Source organism: Myotis brandtii, unplaced genomic scaffold (assembly GCF_000412655.1).
Source record: "Myotis brandtii unplaced genomic scaffold, ASM41265v1 scaffold125, whole genome shotgun sequence".
In the NCBI taxonomy this organism is placed as follows: Eukaryota; Metazoa; Chordata; class Mammalia; order Chiroptera; family Vespertilionidae; genus Myotis; species Myotis brandtii.
Genome location: NW_005354385.1, coordinates 12,892,623 through 12,912,307, shown reverse-complemented (window position 1 = coordinate 12,912,307; position 19,685 = coordinate 12,892,623). Strand labels below are relative to the sequence as shown.

Sequence of the window (19,685 nt, the reverse complement as noted above, 5' to 3'; positions counted from 1 at the left end):
TGCCGGCCGCCATCTTGATTGGGTTAATTTGCATATAGTTGCTCTGATTGGCTGGTGGGCGTGGCTTAAGGCATAGCAAAGGTACGGTCAATTTGCATGTTTGTCTTTTATTAGTGTAGATATATAGATAGTTATATATGCTTTACAAATGTAGGTTGTATTTGTTTAGACTGAGTTATATTTAAAAGTAGAGCATTGTGGTTTCTCATCATTAAAAATCTACTTCAATTAAAAAAACAATACATTTATTTCTTTGTTGTAGTTATTCTGGATATTTGATCCTTAATTACCACACTAGTTGTTTTATGCATAATCAGTTGGTTACAAAGAAGATATTAAAAGAATGAAGATAGGAAATCTAATGTAAACAGCTAGACAAAAATACATATCTGGTGATATATTAAAGGCATATATATTTTCTCTTCAAGACTGATATTTAGTGACTTTGTTTTATATTTTTTATTTTCTTAGCTTTATTGTATATGTATGTATTACATTTATTCAGTTTTATGAAAAAATCTGAGACTTCTCTTGGCCCTTTTCATAACACTTTTTCTTCCTATTAGCTGTCTTCAGAAATCTTTGTTAAATTCAGAAACAGAAAAAACACTCACTTGGAATTCATAATTATTCCATAAGGACAGACAGATTATCACATCATAAATATGACATATTACTTGTAATGCAACTGAAAATACTTTTCGGGGCAGTAAGTTCATATTTGTTTTCTGATTATTCTTATTCTACTCAAGTGTACTTTTTGCCTACACTTTTCACATTGTGTTTTGTTTGATCTGTATGTAATAGGACATAACAATTATATATGAGACTGTGCCTTTTAAAAGGAACAAGTTCTAAGTTCATTTTGACAAATTTTTTAAATGGCTCTTGTACAAACTCAAGAATGCTTTTGTTTTGTATATTGTGGTAACATATACAAAACTTAGAATGTACTATTTGAAATATTTTAAGTGTACAATTTTGTGGCATTAGTCCATTCATATTGTTGAACCATTTATGAACATTTATTAATTTCTTTATATTGAGAGGTGATGTTTCCAGTTTTGTGGATTTTTTTTTCTCTTCCAAGAACAATAAAATCATTCATAAATTCTTATTCGTATCAGTAAAGCAATATCTACTAAAATCCTATAAATGGCATTTTAAAGTGGTATTAAACAAGCTATTGTAAGCTTGTTCATCAATACACAAACAGGACTTGTTAAAATAACTCTTTAAATGAAAAATGCAGCTATTTTTAAATAGAAAGATACAGTTATTTTTCTTCTTTGCATTTCACTTTTGAAGGAATTTTGTCAAAGCCCAACCAAAGCTATAGGACAGTGATATGGTCTGATGAAGGAAGGTTGTGGTTATAGTGTGTGGGATATGCCACACTTTGTGACTCATTTTCCTTTAATGTATTTTTCAAGTTTGTATATTTTATCCAGACTTAAGCTTTCTTTCTTTTGTTCATTTAATTGAGTTCTTGAGATACTAACACAACAATGGAATTTTAACTTACTTTTATGTGTGCTAAAACATATAATTAACTCATAGTTTTGTGAAAATAATAAGATAAAACCAGCTTTCTTCCACAACATGAGTTCCTTCTGCTTACCTGTTGCCGTAGTAACCAGGTAAACACCAATAAAACCAAATGGGCATCAAAAAAGTTTCTCACATAATTTGTGTTGAAAATTCATAGGATCTTTTAAAACATAATCTTATCTGGGTAGGGGAAGGAAAGATTCAAGTAATGGAAGAGAGAAGCCAGACTTTATTTGAATATAGAAAGAGAGTTGAAGGGGTGGGAGTCTGTATTGCTGAGAAAAGCATTTTCAAAGCAGACTGTTCTGGTATTTTATACCAATTATGTGTAGCGATTGCTTTGAATAAATTTTGCCATCCTGCTGAGATTTCCTTTTTAAAAATCCTGGAGCAATTATAAGATGGAAGTCTGGAATGTATAAACAATGTCCATTGAACAGTAAATGAGCCTCATACTTATAGAACTCATGGTCAGAATGTACTACATTTTATTCGGTGTTTCTCTGCCTTTCCTTCCTCCTCCATCATCGCACAGACACCATGTCTACTTCAAGTGTACAAACACATACATTTTTGCCTAGAAATACTTTTAAATAATTATTCCCATCAAATTAACAAAATCTCTCTGTTGCTCTCACATTATAATCAGTATTCCTACTATTTGTTCAGTAGAGTTATTGATTATATTTTATGTATTTCCAACCTTAACACACCAGATTACCGTTATCTGTAGACCTGGAAACAAAACACTGCTCCAAGTCAGTGTTCATGGGGGGGAAATTACACCCTTAGAACACAGCATTAGACTGAGTTTCCAAATGTCAACTTGTTTTATGTGACAAAGCAGTCTGCACTACTCATGACAAACAACATAGAAACTCCGAAAGAGAAGTCAACTGTCACTTGGCGTTAACTATAAAAAGCCTGAACTCCATTATTTTGCTGAACTTACAGGCCTTATACAATGTTTACAATAAGATTTGGAGAGTTGCCTAGCATTGGAATATATACAATTAAACAACACAGTTGAACGGCCCTTTTATGTCAGCACTGCTAAAAGACGGCCATTATACTCACATGATAGTCATTCTTGGAACTCTTAGCATAAACAGGAATAGAGAACATTCATTTGTAATTCTATCTAAGTGCATGCAGGGTTTTCTTAAATTTTATTTTATTCTATTCACATAAACCCCCATGGAAACTAAAGATAACAATAATAAAGAGATCACTGAATTAGAACTATTTCTTTGACTGTCAAAGAATGTAATACTTCTATTTTGTTTGCAACTGAGCCTAAGCACTCAGCTCTTTGGACTTTTATGTAAGCTTATGTAAATAAGGGAGATTGTGTTTAAATTTTTTACAAAGTGAATTTTATTTGTTTGGAAATTAACTTTACACAAGAAATTAACACAAAATGCGCTTCCTGGTTTCCTATTTCAGACATTTACTTAAAAGAACAAATGCAAAGAGACAACAGAATGTCATAGATTAAAATGAAACCAAACACAGACCATGTTTTAAGTCCACATCCATGTTTTGTTGAAGGTAGATTAGGCCAATTTAATAGTAATAGGCCAGAAGGGTTGAAACTTTGGCCTTGACGGCAACAAGAAGAGGGAATGATACACAACTGAAGCAATTACTTCTTTATGCTAAGTGGAAATATTTAAGAGATTGATTTATAGTGCTATCCTTAAGTAATATAAACATATATTTTAATACATATTTTGGGTTTTCCCACAGTAATTTTTACCTGTAAGTTTCCCAGAGATGTTTGACTTTATAATTTTGAAAACTACTGTACAGTGACACCAAAATAAAGCATAGCTTTATTGCATGACAATACCGAAAGGAAGATTTGAGCTCAATTTAGGTCTCTGGAGCCAGTGACTCCAGCTGTTTTTGCCTCTGTTTTCTAGTCTGTTGTCTAAAATTTGGGAATTTGTTAAGCACGTTTCTGGAGAAGTTTGAGCTGCTTGACAGAAAGTTGACCTGTTATGTAACAACAACAAAAAAGACTGTCGACATGACTTATGAAGGATTTGCAGCGTGATATTTGAATGACTGTTAGAGTACCTCAAAAAATTAAAGGTTATCTGAAATATGATTTATAAGATGAAATGTTTGCTTCCCCCTAACTCTGGCCTGAAACTTGTAGTTTAAAGTCTTTAATACAGATACATTTTCCTCCTTTCCTTTCTCTTATAAAGAGAAATACCTAGTGGGCTTCCACTTATAATCAGAATATATGAAAGTTTATATCGAGTTAGACCAAAGGATTTTCTAAACATGGTTTTGTCCCTACATTTGGAAATAAGGGAAGGACTTTTCAGAGCATTAGTCAATTGGCTGAGATCAACTAAATGCTCCAAATATCTCTTAACTAACCAATGAATCAATTATCTGTGAGTGTGCTTTGGCCATTTTTGGACCTATTTCTGACTTTAAGACTTGAGAGTAATGTGATCCACACACATTTGTGAAGTGCTACTGGCTTTTTGTTTGTTTCAAAAAAAATACATATTTCAAATGTTTTCTCTGTTCTTAGGTTTCCATAATTTGAGGAATAAGTTTGGTAACCATTTTATAAACTTTAAATATATCTCCTTCAAATTAATATTTTTCCAGACCAGAGAATCCTGATTTTAAAATTATACTCTCATGGAAATATCTCTGCTCTTTGAATCAGTTTAGTTCTCCATTTTGCTGGTTTGGAAGGGCAATAATGACATCTTCCTAGAAAAACTTAGATGCACTTGAATTTTGTACATAGTAAGATTGGCTTTTTTTGTTTGTTTTGTTTTTTAAATATATTTTTTTTTGATTTTTTACAGAGAGGAAGGGAGAGGGATAGAGAGTTAGAAACATTGATGAGAGAGAAACATCCATCAGCTGCCTCCTGCACACCTCCTACTGGGGATGTGCCCGCAACCAAGGTACATGCCCTTGACTGGAATTGAACCTGGGACCTTTCAGTCCGCAGGCCGATGCTCTATCCACTGAGCCAAAACCGTTAGGGCAAGATTAGTTTTTTGTTTTTGTTTTTTTTACTTTATTTCCATTAAATAACTCTCTATGCTCACTATTTATTGTTCTGTTGGGCTCTGGTTCCTGTTGGGCTGCTTCCTTTCAGAGAGTCCAAAGTGACTCTCAGACATTGTTCCGGTTTATAACTGAGAGTTTAGTGGGCTATGTTAGGCTTGCTTTTATGGATGTAGAGGATAATTTGTCACCTTTGGATCCATTTCCCCATAGCTCAACCTTATCAGCTCAGTGTGATTAAAGAGTAGAGTGTTACACATAGATGTGGGTGTTTTAATGTGCACCTCTTCTTTCAAATGCTATATATACAAATGTTAAACTAAGCCAGACATGAGTCCAAGAGAGACCATTCTTGGAACTTAAAAGAATTATGTCATGATTCCTATGTGGGTTTGTTGTTAAATTTCCTTCCATAATAATGTTCTTGGTACAAATATTCTTAATTAGGCATATGGAGGATTCAGAGGTCAGAAGACAACATATTCCCACTATTGGAGAGAGTACAGTACAAGGGGAAACAGTGTACAATTAATAGCCATTGGCAACCTAAGATGAGGGCCACGAATGGTATGAAGGGAATGGTCTACAGAAAACTGGAGAAACAGACCTCACTTCTATCCAGGGGAGATCAGAAGAGCTCTGGATGGGACAACATTTGTGCTCAGCCTTGAAAGAAAGATAATGATCTTGATGGGCGGAGTTGGTGGCAGAATAGCCTTATTGTGTTTGGGGTGGATGACAGGAGCAGTAGGGATACATCCTGGCAAAGCCATGAAGCAAGACCAGGCAAGAGGAAAGCTCTTACCTTATCCTTTGGGCAATGGGGCGCCTTTAAAAGTTTTAAGCTGAGGAATGTCAACATTTCAGAGAGATTAATCCAGAATACACATGAAGAATGAGGTGAGAGGGAACTCTGAACATAGTAGACTTTTCTTGTATGTACTTTAAAGTGGATTCTGTGGGAACCTTGTCCCAGATTTCTTGAACACCCCCCTCCCCAAGCTGAGATACTGTCTATATCAGTGATGGCGAACCTTTTGAGCTTGGCGTGTCAGCATTTTGAAAAACCCTAACTTAACTCTGGTGCCGTGTCACTTATAGAAATTTTTTGATATGGCGTGTCAGCATTTTGAAAAACCCTAACTTAACTCTGGTGCCGTGTCACATATAGAAATTTTTTGATATTTGCAACCATAGTAAAACAAAGACTTATATTTTTGATATTTATTTTATATATTTAAATGCCATTTAACAAAGAAAAATCAACCAAAAAAATGAGTTCGCGTGTCACCTCTGACACGTGTGTCATAGGTTCGCCATCACTGGTCTATATTCTTTTAAACAAAATTAGTGTTAAACAACTCTTTCACTAGTGATTATAAAAATGTTCTAAGTACAAAATCAGATGTGCCTGTGATGTGTATTAAAGAGATCTAATCAAAGGTATTCTACTTTTTTTTCATTAATTGTTTGAATTTGGGATCCTGCATTGTAAAACTCAAGCACTATGTAAGTCCATCTAGCAAGCTGTAGGAGTTTCCTGGCGGATATAGCTATGATATAATTAGAATTCATAATCGCAAGGTAAATTGTTATTAACATTAATGACAAAAATAATAATGATTACAGCTAACATTTATTGAATATTTACTATGTTCCAGGAAGGCATTGTTCCAAGGAGTTTATATGTATATAAACTCCTTGGAACATTTCCCAATCACTATAGTTAAAATACACATAGTTTTAAGTATGAATGTAGCTTAAGTTAGAGTAAACAATAGTAAAAGGGAACAGAACAACAAATTGATGTGCTTGAGAAATAGAACAAATTTAATCTATAAATATTATCTCTTTTTATATAATGAAGAAAATACTTATGTACTAGGCACTGTGGGAAATGAATAATGCCACTGTTTTATACTGACAAGTCTATAACATAGTTCATTAACATATGCTTGAAAGTAAAAATAAATTGGGTGTACAACATAATATTTGGGGAGTGTGATGTGGAGCTATTCCAAGCAGAACACCAGCTTGGCTTTGTGTTTCTTTTACACCTACACCCGACTACAGCCTCATGGATTTAAAAATATTATCTGTGCCATTTTATCTCCTTGGCTCAGTGAACGTCATAGTTATCTACATTAGGCTTCAGATGCTGCCAGTACAAGCAATTATCTTTTATTAAGAATCTTCTTTCTGGCCCAGCCGTTATGTCTCAGTTGGTTGAGCTCCTTCCCATGCACTAGGAGGTCACAGTTCAATTCCCAGTCAGGGCACATGCCCAGGTTGTGGGCTTGATCCCCAATATGGGGCATGCAGGAGGCAGCTGATCAATGGTTCTCTGTCATCATTGATGTTTCTATCTCTCTCTCCCTTCCCCTTCATCTCTGAAGTCAATAAAAATATATTCGAACACACACACACACACACACACACACACACCTTTTTTCTCATTCCTTCATTCAGAAATGTATAGCCTTGCCATCATCCACCTTTCATTGTTTTATCTATTCACCATGAGGTCAGCTTTTATCTCCTTAACTTTATTTTCATTTATTTTTGAAATGTCTTTTCTGCTTACCTGTGGAGTTACAATCCAGATGTGTATTTCCTATAAGTATACATGCTGTCTCCTGACAACTCTCTCCATGCTTCCCCAGAATACTTTCTAGGGTTACAGGGGTACCAATAAGGTTCTGAGAGAAAACAGAGGATCCGGATATAAATGGTCAAATTAGCAACTCCCTGAACATAAATTGTCTGTGGGGTAGTGGGGACCAAGGTGGGCAATTAGAAACCTTTGGGTAGTGATTCTGGTGGAGGGTTGTCCAACTGGGAAGAAGCTGAACCTACCAGAGTTTGGAAAACAGCTGGAAGCTCTCAAGGTCCTGCAGACCCCAGTTGCCATCAGGGGCCACATAACTTGTAAGGGTAGAATCCCAGGAAGCCTGGAGTCAGGGCTGTGGTGGCAACAAAGACCCAGGGGTTGAGAAACAGACCCAGGCTAGAACCTCTGGGTCCTTCACGTGCAAGGAGGCAGACTCTGGTTTGAATTAAGGTTGAGAAACTTGGAAAAGAGACTGAAAACGCCATGAAGGAATGATCTAGTGTGTAAACATGAGCCAGCCCATGTGGAATTTGAGTGTGTATACCTATAATAAGTCCAATTTGTATGTAGTTTATTCCTCGAGATTCTTTTATGTTTGCTTGTAAACAGTTACCAGTTAATCATTTTCCCCCCTATTTTAAATGACTTTCTGAACATGCAGGGCTGAAGGACCTAGAGTGGGGAGGAGGGCATTGTAAGAAAAGTACAACCACATGAAACCAAGTGGCTCTGTGTTTGGAGGAGAAACCTGTGTTCCCTTGGGTGATGGTAACAGAACATTTTCCAAGAAGTGGCATCAGAGACTTTTTGGGTAAGGGTCCCCTGGGGCTGGGTCTTGGCATATGTACATGTAACATTCCCAGCACGGGTAATACTAACTCTATCGTGGGCAAGGGCAGAACTAATGCTAACAAATTATTTTTTCAATGAGCTGTTATTAACCTATCCCCATACCTCTTTTCATACAAAAGTGCAAATCTGTCTTGACCAGTAAATTAGATGTTCCCTTTTCAAAGCTGAATTAATGAATAAAAGTTGCATTTATGATGCCTTGCATTATAGTATTTTTTAAAAACCCTTAAGGATAACATTTCTGCAGATTTTCCTGCCCAACATAGAAGTTAATCATATGTACTTATGCTATACATTTTAGCTTGATCAAACGATCAAGATTGGATATCCCACATGCTGTTATTTTGAATGAAAACTAATCAAAGTAACCAGAAAGTAGTTTGTTTTTTGTATGATGCCTTGCATTATAGTATTTTTTAAAAACCCTTAAGGATAACATTTCTGCAGATTTTCCTGCCCAACATAGAAGTTAATCATATGTACTTATGCTATACATTTTAGCTTGATCAAACGATCAAGATTGGATATCCCACATGCTGTTATTTTGAATGAAAACTAATCAAAGTAACCAGAAAGTAGTTTGCGTTTTGTTTTGTTTTTTGTTGTTGTTATTGGAATTGGAGGAATTAAAATAAGTTTACTTTTATTAAGCTGACTGTATATAAGCACTCTTTAATGCTAGACCATAAAAGCAGAGCCAAGATGGGGGAGTGTGTGTGCATTCCCCCCTGTAATCATTTAGTGACAGTACTATAACCAAGCTGGCAAAACAATCTAGAAGTTAATGAGATAGAAACAGGAATCAGTGTTCCCAAACAGATTGTTAGTAAGCTGCTTGTAAGCAGGGGTCATGCCTTCAATTGTTTTGAAACCTCTGGTATGCACATACTAATAAATACTTGTCCAATGACCCAGATCTATATATAATGTCATCTTGTTCTTTTTAAGAACACAGCGACTGCCATTTCTTTAATTCCGAATGCACACACACACACTTCAACACCCCTGAAATATATATAGTGTTTGAGGGGCCAGCAGGCTGGATTAAAGTTCAGTTCTTCCAGAGGGGGTTGTGGATTTGTGTTTATTTGTGATAGCCGCCAGGGGACACTACCAGTCCGAGACCACTTGAAATTAAATTCTCTGCTTGAGGTTTTGTTGTGCTGCACTGGTTGTGTGGATGCAGTGGCAGTTGGTAGTTCAAATTCTCAGGGGAGTTGTTTTCTTCACTTCACCCAATCACAAGCTTGAGAAATGCACATTTCCTTGTTGTCTCTTTCAGCGTGGTAAGTTTATTTCTTGTTTGCCTTTCCCCAGAGAATGAGACCCCTTTGGTGTCTCGGTTTTCTGTAACATTCTTCCATTAGATTCCTCATATGGGACCATGTTGTATTTCTAAAGGGTACATTGAGTAGAGGTGTAGCCGTTGTGGATGGCATCTGAGGTTTATTGAAATGCAGTTCTTGTTCAGGTTGCCATTATCCAGCTGATCCATGACATTTGAAAGCCCAGACAGAGGTTCTGCTGATTGGCCACCTGTGGGTCCAGAAATCTTGTTTTGTATAGAAGATGGTTACGGCCCTAGCTGGTTTGGCTCAATGGATAGAGCATCGGCCTGCGGACTTAGGGGGCCCGGGTTTGATTCCGGCCAAGGGCACATGCCTGGGTTGCGGGCTCGATCCCCAGTGGGGGGCGTGCAGGAGGCAGTTAATCAATGATTCTCTCTCATCGATGTTTCTCTCCCCCCACTCTCCTTTCCTCTCTAAAATCAATAAAATATATTAAAAAAAAAAGAAAAGAAGAAGATGGTTAGGATACCCTGTGGACCCAAAGGTATGAGTCAATCTGGATGACAGTGAATGTCTTAGCAGGGTTATTTCTGCTAAGCCTCTTGGGGTTTGAGAAACAGTCCCACTGTAGTTACTTCATCACAGTTCCTTGCCACTCCTGAAGTTGACTTTGAGATGATACTCGAGTGATATGATCAGGAATCTGAGTGGTATTTAATCGGAAGTCCTTTCTTCTCATTAGCTCTCATGAAATACCTTTTCTGTTCCTTTATGGCCAAGCTTCTACTTTACACATTTACTGGTCAGCTGCATCCCTTTTGCATTTGTCATAGCAGTTAGCCTATCTTTTTGATATCACATGTGCAGACTAGAACGCTCTCCCAAGTTACAATCTCCACTTGTTAACAGAGAATCCTTCTCCCCTTTGCGAGTGTCACCAAGACTTACTGCTTCTGTCCCCGGGTGATTCTCTTCTTCTTTGGAAAAAGAGACAGGAGGAAGAGGATGAACAGTTCCTTGTTGCCTACTATTGTCAGCTATTTTATGAAATTATTTTATTTAGTTCTCACAGCAACCTGTGGCAGATCATTATTATTATCCCAATTTATTTAAGAGGAGACTGAGGTTCATAGAGGTGAAGCACCTGCCCACAGTGCCAAACAACAGGGGAGGAGTTGAGCCAGGATTTAAAACCTCTGTCAGACTTCAAAGCCAAACTATTTCACTCTACCTCATTATTTCACTTGAGGGCAGAGCTTTTTTTCCCATTTTTTTTTTTTTTTTTTTTTTTTTTTTAAATAAGACTCGTTTAAGTGATTTATTAACAATAGAGAACACATAATAGAATTCAACTCAAAGCAGATGCTGCTTCTGACTACATCATAGCTTGAAATTTGGGCTTTCTGCGCGTGTGTGTGTGTGTGTGTGTGTGTGTGTGTGTGTGTTGGGGTATACATGCTGGTTTTGGCTACTATGCTAACATTTGAGAAATGAGTACTTTTACCTCAGATAAAAACAAAAGCTAAGGCCTCGCTAATCTAATTCTCAAGTTTAAACATCTTAAAATTAGCCATGCATCTGCTTTGCTGTCTCATTTTCAAATGGATGTCCAATTTAGAATCTTTTTGTCTTTAACTAGTATCTGACAAAGCATCAATTGAAAGCAAACAATATTTTATGTGTATGCATAGTTGTATTCTGAAAATCTCTAGAAATTAATATAATCGAGTACATTTAATGTCATAAAAGAAAATGATTTTAGAAATTTGTTTTTATAGGCATGATTGACAGACATAATCTGACTCTTTGGGATTACAACAAATTGCAATAAAATTATAATAGTTCACTTAGAATATATATATACCACATGATAACACACAAATACACTTTAAGCTAACAAAAAATTTTCTTATAAGCGTTAGAATTACCTAGAGAGAGAGAGGCTTTGTGAGAGCTATATGACATTCAAAATTATTAAGTAAAGATTGAAATTCAAAAGAGAGTGTGTGTGTGTGTATGTGTGTGTGCACATACCTGTAGCCCTACCAAGGCCTAATTTCTTTACCTGGGTCTTGTTGCCTACTGCCTGATCAGACCCACACTCAGGTTTGGGTAATCTGAACCTGCCTTCCAATCTGATGGGTTCTGCTGTGAACTCTGATGATTGATGAGTGCTCTTAGGAGAAAGCATTAGAGAGGAGAGAGAGTTCTGTTCCACAGTCCTCTCACTTGGCTCCTGAGCCAACCCTGCTGTAATGATTTCACGCTGGGATTCCTTACTCCTGACACTGGCTCTGCTCTGGTTAGTATCTGGCTTTTTCTCACCCGTAGACCTGGTCCCTCTTTGAAAGTAAGTAACAGTCAGCATAGCCTGACTGCAGGCCTGAGGGCTGACAGATGATGACTGAAAAGTGGCGCCTTTCTTATCTTTATCAAATAAAAAAGTTGAATGAAAAATGTAGGGTTGAGTTAGACAGGGGCAATAATGTTGGAGGTAGCCAATAATATTGGGGCGCTTTTTTTTTTCCCAATATAGCTGGCAATATATGCTTGTTGTGCAAAAACTATATACAGCTCCCTCAGAGAAAAACAAGATACACAGGACTTTTAGTTTTAAATTTCAACAGAATTGAGTTATAAGATGTTGAAAGTGCCATTGAAGTGTTGTAGTGATTATGCCAAATTCAAGTTTCACTCTATCACATATGTTGTCATTAGTAGCGACAGGTTGGCCAATTAATCTGTCTCTTTGGAAAACATTCAAGGAAAGATCAACATATTTGACTTTTTGTCATTATGATTGTCTGTTTGATAATAACTCACTTTGGAACATCTTCAAAACTCACTTGCTTTCATGCCCTTTCAAAAACTCTTGGCAAGAAGATAGTTAAAGATAAATATTGACAATTATATTTCTGGACCTATAGTAGCATGCTATTCTGTAAATAAGCACATTGCAGTTACTCTTGAGCAATTTTAAACTTAATGGAAGCCCTTCCTTACTGCATACATTGTGGAATGTGACAGGATTCCTAAATAGGAATTAGTCCATTTGTGTGGGCCTTACAAAGGCAAGGATCTTATTCTTTATATCCAAGGTTTAATGACACGTTTAACAAATATTTATTGAATTCATGAGTAAATGGGCAATTGAATGACTTTAAGAGAATGTATGGCTTTTAAATAAAAGGTATTCAAAGCTGTACTATTTTAAAAAGTAAATTTCACATCCAGAAAGCTGCAGATAACTTAAGAACCCATATTTCTACCTAAAGTATCAATCATTGCTTTACCTTCTTTTTTCCCCTTTTAATTCAAGAAATAAAATATTGCCTTCCCTCCTTCCTTAGGGCACCTCTCATTGTGAATTTCAAAACTATTCTTCATGGTCATGTCCTTATACTTTTTTTATAATCCTTCCTGAGGATGTGCTTTTCATTGATAAGAGAGAGAGAGGAAGAGAAAAGAAAGTGAGAGAGGGAAACACTGATCAGTTGCCTTCAGTATGCGCCCTGACCTGGTGATCAAACCAGATACCTGGGTATGTGCCCTGGCTGGTAATCAAACCCATGACCCTTTGGTGCACAGGATGACGCTCTAACCACTGAGCACAACGGCCAGGGCTCCTTTTCCTTTTCCTTTTTTTTTTTTTTTTTTTTTTACATTTGTATGCATCAATAGAACAGCTATGGATTGTTATATTTTTGAATTTGCACTCATGACTTCATTCTCTATGTATTCTGGAGTATCATTCTGGAGTTCTGTTAATTCAAAGTTATGTTTTTGAGAAATGTCCATGTTGATTACATATATATCTGTTTCATTCATCTTATTGCTTTGTAGTTTTCTGTCTTATACCACAATATATCCATTTACTTTTTGATGCCTATTTAGGTTGTTACAGGCCTTGTCACTGTTTTAGAAAGGTTCCTGTGATTATCTGTGTAGTACAACCCTCTGCTCATGAGCCAGCTTCTCTGAGGAGTGCTTCCGGGAGTGAGTGGGAGGTCTTGGTGTGCTGGGTGCTCCCCTAAAGGTCTGTCTTTGCTCACGCTGCCGCCAGCATGCAGAATATCTTTCCTCCATGTTCTTTCAAAAAGGCTCCAGTATTTAGTTAGTAACATATGCAAAGTGGGAGTTTTCTTTTTGAGTTCATGGTGGATGGCTTAACTGCTATTTGATTTTGTGAAATTCAAATTCTTTTTTGTAACCTCAGAAGAGAAAAGAAGACAGCACATGAAACAAAACACTTGTGAATGAAAAAAGGAGATAGCCATGGAATCAAATAGGAGACGTTGGGTTAAAACCCCTTATGTTGCCCACTGTCCAGGGTTGCTGTTGAGCTACACTGAAGTGCATCTGGTCACTAAACCCCCATAACGATCCTGGCTGAAGCCTTGGCCGGTTAGGTTATCTCAGTTGGTTAGAGCATCGTCCTTATACACCAAGGTTTGATCACTAGTCAGGGCACATGAAAGAATCAATCGATGTTTCTCTCTCCCTCTCTCTCTGAAAATCAATCACATGCAAGAATCAATCCATGTTTCTCTCTCTCACCCTTCCTCTCTCTCTCTCAAAACCAATCAATAAAATTTCTTAAAAAACCGTCCTGGCTGAAAAAAACCTATATAGTAATCATTTTTCAGCCCAATAACTTAGTCTCTGAGTAGCCCGAACCGGTGCTTTTTGAAAGGCATATTTTAAAACAAAAGTAGATATCTAATGAAAGGCTCTGGATTAAATAGTTGGAGTAAGAATCACCTTACTCATCCTGACCACTTAGAATACCTTTTAAACCCCCCCCCCCTTTCTCTTTTAAAGAAAAGATATCATCTCATTTATGTGGAAACTATTGTTATCAGAAATGAAACCCTGGTTTTGTCAGAAGACAAAAAAAGTATGACTAGTTTTATGGATCATGTTTTATTCTCTCTTTTCCTGACAGTGGGTTCTGTTTTCTCAGTTCTGCAGGAAGAACTTGCTTCGCTTTTCCTTTAATATGTCAAATAGCAAGAGTGAGACTGCCTTTTTCACCTTAAATCTCTTCCATTCATCTCAGATTTTCATCCTTCAACGGGAATGTCCATCTAAAGCTAGCAAATGACCATGGCTAATATGATGTTCTTTCTCTGTTGCCCAAATACTCTATTTTTCTTGCCAAATATTTTTTATTGTTGAGAGTATCATTTCTACTTTCCTGGTACTAGAATCTCAAAAACCACCTGGTTGTAAAATCTTTTTCATGGGTACCATTCATTGCCCTTGTTAGAAAAAAAAGTACCTTTTGTCAGTTCCTTCCTTTTCTGCCTTAATCTGACCAGTGTAATATGTTAAATTATAGGTCTACAGAAGGTCCTCTTGGGGTTGGTACCTTGAAACCTCTGGGCAAAGGACATATGTAGGTGCAGAGAGCAGGGATCATGTCCTTGTTATTTCAATAGAGCACTTAGCACATTTGTGAACTCAGTAAATATTAAGCACAAACTCTTGAGTGTCCACTTGCCAGTTACCTGTGATAAATGGCACAAAACAGATTGATTTTTCCTCACAACACATTATGCTTTCAGGTCACTTGAATATCCTCCCTCAGATGAATTTGGTGCACATCCAAGTTTGGGGCCCAGTGGGCTAAGCAGAGGAGAGCTCGGGAATAAAATTGATGGGGGCAGGGCATGTAAAACAATAATAGCTAAAACAATAATAATAACTTCCATGATCTATTGTTGTGGATCATCTGCTCTGCTGCTTCCCTTCTGTTGTCATAGAAAACTGAATATTGATTGAAATTATTAAATCGAGAAGATAACAATGGTGATTCCATTTAGCTGCCCACAAGCCAGGGGGATTCTTTCACAGCTAAGCAAATGGCCACATGACCAATACCTCAAAGAAAATGAGCAGCATGTCCAAGGGAAATTAAACTCTCCTTTCTCTGACCTCTTCCTATTAGATTCTACTGAAAATTTATATTTGGGAAGAATTTCTGAGTCATTTGCTGTAGGCAAATACTCGTGTGGGCCTAATGGAGTATGGAGCAGTGAAAACGGAGGTTATAACTCAGGGAGGAAGGCGTGAGTGGCAGTGATGGATGGGAGCCGGGGCTGGGCGTCTTCCACAGCCTTGGTGGCCCTGTGCACTCACTCAGCCCCAGAGCTCTCTCGAAGCCAGACCAGCCACAGGGGCTCTACTTCCAGAGGTGACAAAGGTGCAGGCTCTGGCCCTACCGTGACTATTGTGCTGACTTTACAGAAGTTGAAAGGAAGGGGAGGTCACACTCTGTGCCTCCACTGACTTGACTGGCTGTGCAGTGAGTTCTAGAGCTGCGGGCCAGGCCACGCCCACCCTGCCTCTCTCTGACATTTGTAATGCCATCATTTGCACTTGTTTCCTCCCATCAGAGCATGATCCCTGGTTCAAAAAGCAAAAGCACATGTTCTAAGATGATGATAGTAAGCATCACTGCTCATTTAACTCATTGTAGTCGGCTGGATGAAGAACAAAGAGAACGAGAGGACGCTATTTGCCTTTAGAAGAATTCCAACAAGGTCACCAGAAGGGGAAGTGGGGGTGGCGATGGTCATTGATCAAGGAGTGTAGGGACCAGAGAGAAAACAAACCTCCTTCCTCCCCACCTCACATAACCGCTCAAGGTGGGTGTAACATTAGTAAAACCAGAATAAGCTGAGTCAGGGGCAGCTTTAAAGGGGAGCAAACAGCCAAAGAGAAAAATGCAAAAAAGCAACAGGCTGCCTGACGGCCTGTGACAGAACCGGGAGTGAGCACTGCTGCAGCCGCCACTCCTGAGCTTCTTGCCCTGGGTCACCAGCCAGCTGACGGACCTGTGGCCAAACCCAGCAGCTGTTTGATAACCCTAACAGAGATGCAGCCGCTAATCACAGTGTCCTTATCAATAAGTTGTCCATGGCGGAGCCCCAGCGATGATCTCCTTACCTTGTGGTGACATGCTGAGCTGTAAAGACACCAGACGTGGTCACCACCTCTTCCTTTTCCTGCTTCTCTCACTTGGTGCCTCTCAGAGTCATCACATGGCCTCAACTTTCTACTCCCCATAGAAAAGCTGAGGCACCCCCAAAATGTATGACCAGAAGAAGGACATTCACCTTGATTCCTTGCTTCAGGTTAAGGATGGAATGAACAGTTGGAGGTAGAGTGGGGTCATCACCTGCTTCAGCGAGACTCTACCTTCAATGGGCCCAGAGATTTGTTTTGACTTATCTGCAAGGTTAATGGGTTTAATTGTGTGTTGGATTGTAATTAAGGATTCTTCCCAATTAGTGATGCTGGTGTAGGAAAAGCCATAAATTCTCCCATGGCTCAGCAAGCTTAGGCTTGAAGTAGAGTGGTGTTTAGAGGAAGTTCCTCTCTCCTAATATATGCCTTTGTGCACATTGGGTTCGATTAATATTGACGAACTGATCTCTTAGAAAGGAGATAAGTTTATTAGACCTTATCTCATCTATCCAGTAAGTCAGCTGCTGTGCTTTGAGTGTTAGTATCAGGCAGTATTCTGAAACTTTATTTTCCAAGTAATGGGAAAGTGGAATAAATTATTTCTTGAGGAGGGCATTGGTCATAAAATGCCCTCTGATCACTTGAGACAATAAGAATAGCTATATAACATGTGAAATAATATACAACTTTGGTCAACAGTTAATAATGATAAATGAGTAAAGAAAGAGACAAATGTTTTAAAATAAGCCAGAAATGTAATGCTAATGTTGGTTCCTGCTTCTGTTTGAAATTTTTAAAGATCAACATATGTATCCTTTTCAGTTATTTGAAATCTGCTATTAAGAACTATGGACTTAAAGTTTTCCAAAAGTACATTTAATCTTTTAAGCTTTTGTGCTATTAAAAAGATCACAGAGGATCAAGTAGAAGCATTTTAAATGTAAATCTCATACGCAAGAAGAACGGCAGCGTTTCGTGTGGTGTCTAGTTTATTTTTCTAAGATGAAATTAAATGTCACGTATTTGGGAAGCCTACTAGCTAGAGTTTTCCTAGGGAGACAACAACTTAGTAACCCTAAGAGTCGGCACTTATGGAAAATAGGAATAAATATGCCAGTGTGAGAAAGGAGGCAAAGAAAGCTTGAATCTACATGAATGGGAACTAGAGTGTGGTAGATAGAGACACTCTAGTAACAGGATTGTTTGGAGCATAAACACAGATCAATCGTAGGCCAAACAATCTCAGAAGGTAATTGCATCCCCAAAACATTAAACCACATGGTAGGTATTAGATGTGATCTCCGAAGCTGCATCAGTAAGGTGCTGCCTGAACTTCTAAGGAGCTTTATTAGCTGATGCAAATTTTGCCAGGGTGCCTCTGATTTGTGTTAAAAAGAGTCAAGACAGTCTGACTCTGAAGTGAATGAAACAAAGGGCTTGCCCCATCCAAGAGCCATTTCTCCGCAGCTCTGTGCCTGTCCGTGTATATTATTGGCCTTTGTGTTTAAAAGCTTTTCTTTCTGCCTATGTATTTTGAGATCCAGGACACCAAGATGTGACCAATAGTTCTTACTATAGGTCTCAAGAAGTCCTTCAGGGAGGGCTTGGCTGCTGATGAAGACCTCCCCACTTGGTGTTAACTTAAGTAACTCTATTAGTAAATTGGAAAAAAAATGTGTTTAATGTAATTTCATGTGTGAAACAACTTGTATGGAAAGTTTCTTGATCTACTTTTAATATACTTAAAATTTTAATGATCATTGTGAATAAATGAAAATATACGTTAATCCAATTACAATCACTGTGCCTAAGTACCCAGAATTATATACTCTAAAACGTCTCTCTAAAACAGGGGTGGGCAAACTTTTTGACTCGAGGGCCACAGTGGGTTCTTAAACTGGACCGGAGGGCCGGAACTAAAGTATGGATGGAGTGTTTGTGTGAACTAATATAAATTCAAAGTAAACATCATTACATAAAAGGGTACGGTCTTTTTTTTTTTTTTAGTTTTATTCATTTCAAATGGGCCGGATCCGGCCCGCGGGCCGTAGTTTGCCCACGGCTGCTCTAAAACGTCTCTTCAATCCTGCCATCTAGCATAATATGTAGCACAGAGCGTCAGTAGCACAGTACCTACTTAATATATATTTGTTAAATAAATAAATGAATTTGGACGACCAGGCTGAAATAGGATTGGCTCTACTAGAAGAGATAAATGGGCTTCTGCGTCAGATGTCTGAATAAGGTGGTCGGTAAAACTTGAGTGTGATGATGTGCAAGCATGGATGCTAGCAATATATTTATTCGAAAGGATACTTAGTACATATTAAAGAAACCTGTATGACTTTGCACAGTGGTTTTATTCTTATGCAATAAACTGCCTTAAAACTCTTGGGTTGCACCCAGGCGTGCCAGGAAATCACTGAGGAAGTCACATGATGTGTGAAAGTGTGGCATACAGGCTGGTAGGGATTAATGCACAGGCAGCACTGCCCAGCTCATCATATATGGTGTATTGCCTGGTTAGCAACTTCTGGTCTATGCTATGAATCCTGTCTTGTAATGTCAGTGTAGATTTGTGATATCATTCAATTACCCTGCATTAAAGACAAAGAACATTGGGAGCACTTCTTGAGGCCATGAGTACTGCATGAAATTGTGTTTTTCCCTTCCCTTTGTGGCAGTGAACATTAAAGCAGAATGATCACGTTCAAATTCTAGCTCTGCTACTTAGAGTGTGAAAGCCCGAGCTGATTAATGTCCGAGCCTCAGTTTACCGCTCTGTAAAATGAGGATACCACTGCTAATTCACAGGATTGTCCGTCTTCTCAACCTTCGTTAAGGTGCAGTGTCCCTCAGAACTGGCCAGCTGAAGTTTGCTGGAAAGGAAGTGTATGTTTTCTTGGTTTGACATGGTATCTTTGCTATTACTGTTGATAAAATACCCCACGGAGAACAAATACAGGTCATAGTTGACTTTATAAACGTGTGTTGAATTGAACTGATTGGAATTCAGAAGGCAGTGGATGGAGCAAGAGAAGGTGGAGCAGTAGCTGAATTGGAGGCAGGGGAGGGTAGATTGCTGCTAGAGTTCAGTACCCCGACAGCAGCTAGAAGTTGGAGTTGATAACCTGACAGGGAGGAATCGACAGAATTATAGAAGAAGAGGAACAGCTCAAAGAGCATTTGGTTCTCATTTTGTGTATGAGCAAATAGTCCTTCATATCTCAATACCTATTGAGGTTGCTATTAAGGCAGAACATGATAGCTACTGTTTCAATTCTGCTCAGTATATTGTGAATTATTATTAAACTAGAGGCCTGGTGCACAAAAATTTGTGCACTCGGGGGGGAAGGGGGGGG

General features: G+C 38.1%; 1 protein-coding gene across 6 annotated transcripts in view; it reads left to right on the top strand.

Moving 5' to 3' along the window:
• RBMS1 (RNA binding motif, single stranded interacting protein 1) overlaps nucleotides 1-19,685 on the top strand; it is a 222,449-nt gene that overhangs the window by 23,735 nt on the left and 179,029 nt on the right. The gene's annotated exons all lie outside the window — the stretch shown is intronic.